Raw genomic sequence first — 5,000 nt, forward strand, 5'->3', positions numbered from 1 at the left:
AACGTGCATTACGGGGCACACGCGTACCTACCGGGGCATACCGACCCCTATTGGGGCACACGTGTGCATATCGGGGCATACCGGGCCTATCGGGGCACACGCGTACATACCGGGGCATACCGAGCCCTACTGGGGCACACGTGCGCATATCGGGGCGTACCAAGCCTATCGGGGCATACGCATGTATCCCAAGGCATACCGAGTCTATCCGGGCATACGCGTTCATACCGGGGCGTAACGGGCCTATCGGGGCATACTTGGGCATATCCGGGCAAAAAATGCCCAAAACTTGCGCAACCTTGGCAACCGTGGTCCATTCCTCTCTATATGCCTAGCCTTGCCAACCGTGGTCCATTCCTCACTATATGCCATGGCCTTGTGCCCATGGTCTTCCCAAGACAGCGTCCAAGGCCCCCGGAAGGCCAAGGGAGCCCAACCCAGCAATGCCCTGCTATGGCAAGCCAAGGCCAAGCATTCCGGTGCCTATCCGGGCAAAAATGCAATTCCTCTCTATATGCCTAGCCTTGGCAACCGTGGTCCATTCCCCACCATATGCCATGGCCTTGTGCCCATGGTCTTCCCAAGACAGTGTCCAAGGCGCCCGGAAGGCCAAGGGAGCCCAACCCAGCAATGCCCTGCTTTGGCAAGCCAAGGCCAAGCATTCCGGTGCCTAACCTTGGCAACCGTGGTCCTTTCCTCACCATATGCCATGGCCTTGTGCCCATGGTCTTCGCAAGACATCGTCCAAGGCGCCCAAAAGGCCAAGGGAGCCCAACCCAGCAATGCCTTGCTAGGACAAGCCAAGGCCAAGCATTCCGGTGCCTATCCGGGCAAAAACGCCCAAAGCATGCCCATTCCTTAGCCTATCCAGGCAAAAACGCCCAAAATCTGCACATTCTAGTGCCTATCCGGGCAAAAACGCCCACCAGCATGCCACCCTCCTATAGGGTTTGCGCAACCAACCAGCCTAACCACCAGTGGCAACCAAAGGTGCTGTTAGCGACGACTTCTGAAGACGCAACGAGACGCGACGTGTTTGCGCCCAGACGCGACGAGACGATGCGGGATCTGCGCCCAAGAATGCCTAGACCCGTCGACTTGATGCGGGATCAGCTCGCCCAAGCATGCCTAGTGTGCAAGGCCTGTGTGCAAGGCTAGTGTCCAAGGCTAGTGTGCAAGGCTCATGTGGAACGCTAGTGCGCAAGGCTAGTGCCCAAGGCTTGTGTGCCAGGCCCGTGTGCAAGGCTAGTGTCCAGGGCTTGTGTGCATTGCTTGAGTGCAAGGCTTGTGTGCATTGCTCGAGTGCATGGCTTGTGTGCAAGGGTTGTGCGCAAGGCTAGTGTGCGGGGCTTGTGCGCATGGCTAATGTGCACGGCTTGTGTGCATGGCTACCGTGCAAGGCTAGTTTGCATGGCTAGGGTGCAAGGCTCGCATGCGAGGCTAGTGTGCAAGGCTGCGTGCAAGGGAAGCGTGCAGGGCGAGTGTGCGAGGCCACTGTGCACGGCGCCAGCACTAGCGAGCCATCATCCGCGTTGCCATGGCTCGCTTGGCCTTGGCTTGCCAGGCCCCGACACGAGCAATCGCGCATTTTCTTTGCAACCGACCATCAATGCCGCCCAACGGGGCCAGCACGAGCAGTCCTCCGCGGTCCCCTGGCCCTGCGCACGTTTGTCTTTGAAACCGAGCATCAATGCCACAGAAAGTGCCGGGGCGCCAGCTGGAGCCATCATCCGACGTGCCATGGCTCGCTTGGCCTTGGCTTGCCGGGCCCCGACACGAGCAATCGCGCATTTTCTTTGCAACCGACCATCAATGCCGCCCAACGGGGCCAGCACGAGCAGTCATCCGCGGTCCCCTGGCCCTGCGCACGTTTGTCTTTGAAACCGAGCATCAATGCCACAGAAAGTGCCGGGGCGCCAGCTGGAGCCATCATCCGACGTGCCATGGCTCTGGTCCCATGGTCTTCGCAACCGAGCATTCGTGACACCCGCGGGGCCAGGACACCAACCCTTCCGACACGAGCATTCGCGCATGTTCTTTGGCCACACAACGGCGCCAGCACGAGCAAAATCATCCGCGGTGCGGTGGCCTTGCACGGCCTTTTGTCTTTGGAACCAACCATCAGTGCCACGGGAAGTGCCGGAGTCCCGGCATCCGCGGTGCCAAGTCATTGCGCCCTTGGTCTCTGCAGCGGGGCATGCCGGGCACTCCCAACCATTGCAAGCAAGCAAGCAAGCAAGAAAGAAAGTAAGTAAGTAAGTAAGTATTACATATAGGGGCGGGACATGCGGGGAGATCTGCGAAACGTGCATTACGGGGCACACGCGTACCTACCGGGGCATACCGACCCCTATTGGGGCACACGTGTGCATATCGGGGCATACCGGGCCTATCGGGGCATACCGGGCCTATCGGGGCACACGCGTACATACCGGGGCATACCGAGCCCTACTGGGGCACACGTGCGCATATCGGGGCGTACCAAGCCTATCGGGGCATACGCATGTATCCCAAGGCATACCGAGTCTATCCGGGCATACGCGTTCATACCGGGGCGTAACGGGCCTATCGGGGCATACTTGGGCATATCCGGGCAAAAAATGCCCAAAACTTGCGCAACCTTGGCAACCGTGGTCCATTCCTCTCTATATGCCTAGCCTTGCCAACCGTGGTCCATTCCTCACTATATGCCATGGCCTTGTGCCCATGGTCTTCCCAAGACAGCGTCCAAGGCCCCCGGAAGGCCAAGGGAGCCCAACCCAGCAATGCCCTGCTATGGCAAGCCAAGGCCAAGCATTCCGGTGCCTATCCGGGCAAAAATGCGATTCCTCTCTATATGCCTAGCCTTGGCAACCGTGGTCCATTCCCCACCATATGCCATGGCCTTGTGCCCATGGTCTTCCCAAGACAGTGTCCAAGGCGCCCGGAAGGCCAAGGGAGCCCAACCCAGCAATGCCCTGCTTTGGCAAGCCAAGGCCAAGCATTCCGGTGCCTAACCTTGGCAACCGTGGTCCTTTCCTCACCATATGCCATGGCCTTGTGCCCATGGTCTTCGCAAGACATCGTCCAAGGCGCCCAAAAGGCCAAGGGAGCCCAACCCAGCAATGCCTTGCTAGGACAAGCCAAGGCCAAGCATTCCGGTGCCTATCCGGGCAAAAACGCCCAAAGCATGCCCATTCCTTAGCCTATCCAGGCAAAAACGCCCAAAATCTGCACATTCTAGTGCCTATCCGGGCAAAAACGCCCACCAGCATGCCACCCTCCTATAGGGTTTGCGCAACCAACCAGCCTAACCACCAGTGGCAACCAAAGGTGCTGTTAGCGACGACTTCTGAAGACGCAACGAGACGCGACGTGTTTGCGCCCAGACGCGACGAGACGATGCGGGATCTGCGCCCAAGAATGCCTAGACCCGTCGACTTGATGCGGGATCAGCTCGCCCAAGCATGCCTAGTGTGCAAGGCCTGTGTGCAAGGCTAGTGTCCAAGGCTAGTGTGCAAGGCTCATGTGGAACGCTAGTGCGCAAGGCTAGTGCCCAAGGCTTGTGTGCCAGGCCCGTGTGCAAGGCTAGTGTCCAGGGCTTGTGTGCATTGCTTGAGTGCAAGGCTTGTGTGCATTGCTCGAGTGCATGGCTTGTGTGCAAGGGTTGTGCGCAAGGCTAGTGTGCGGGGCTTGTGCGCATGGCTAATGTGCACGGCTTGTGTGCATGGCTACCGTGCAAGGCTAGTTTGCATGGCTAGGGTGCAAGGCTCGCATGCGAGGCTAGTGTGCAAGGCTGCGTGCAAGGGAAGCGTGCAGGGCGAGTGTGCGAGGCCACTGTGCACGGCGCCAGCACTAGCGAGCCATCATCCGCGTTGCCATGGCTCGCTTGGCCTTGGCTTGCCAGGCCCCGACACGAGCAATCGCGCATTTTCTTTGCAACCGACCATCAATGCCGCCCAACGGGGCCAGCACGAGCAGTCCTCCGCGGTCCCCTGGCCCTGCGCACGTTTGTCTTTGAAACCGAGCATCAATGCCACAGAAAGTGCCGGGGCGCCAGCTGGAGCCATCATCCGACGTGCCATGGCTCGCTTGGCCTTGGCTTGCCGGGCCCCGACACGAGCAATCGCGCATTTTCTTTGCAACCGACCATCAATGCCGCCCAACGGGGCCAGCACGAGCAGTCATCCGCGGTCCCCTGGCCCTGCGCACGTTTGTCTTTGAAACCGAGCATCAATGCCACAGAAAGTGCCGGGGCGCCAGCTGGAGCCATCATCCGACGTGCCATGGCTCTGGTCCCATGGTCTTCGCAACCGAGCATTCGTGACACCCGCGGGGCCAGGACACCAACCCTTCCGACACGAGCATTCGCGCATGTTCTTTGGCCACACAACGGCGCCAGCACGAGCAAAATCATCCGCGGTGCGGTGGCCTTGCACGGCCTTTTGTCTTTGGAACGAACCATCAGTGCCACGGGAAGTGCCGGAGTCCCGGCATCCGCGGTGCCAAGTCATTGCGCCCTTGGTCTCTGCAGCGGGGCATGCCGGGCACTCCCAACCATTGCAAGCAAGCAAGCAAGCAAGAAAGAAAGTAAGTAAGTAAGTAAGTATTACATATAGGGGCGGGACATGCGGGGAGATCTGCGAAACGTGCATTACGGGGCACACGCGTACCTACCGGGGCATACCGACCCCTATTGGGGCACACGTGTGCATATCGGGGCATACCGGGCCTATCGGGGCATACCGGGCCTATCGGGGCACACGCGTACATACCGGGGCATACCGAGCCCTACTGGGGCACACGTGCGCATATCGGGGCGTACCAAGCCTATCGGGGCATACGCATGTATCCCAAGGCATACCGAGTCTATCCGGGCATACGCGTTCATACCGGGGCGTAACGGGCCTATCGGGGCATACTTGGGCATATCCGGGCAAAAAATGCCCAAAACTTGCGCAACCTTGGCAACCGTGGTCCATTCCTCTCTATATGCCTAGCCTTGCCAACCGTGGTCCATT

The sequence above is a fragment of the Tasmannia lanceolata genome, unplaced genomic scaffold, assembly GCF_043159265.1.
Source record: "Tasmannia lanceolata isolate RefF3 unplaced genomic scaffold, GAP_Taslan_0.1 ptg000600l, whole genome shotgun sequence".
NCBI classification, from domain to species: domain Eukaryota; kingdom Viridiplantae; phylum Streptophyta; class Magnoliopsida; order Canellales; family Winteraceae; genus Tasmannia; species Tasmannia lanceolata.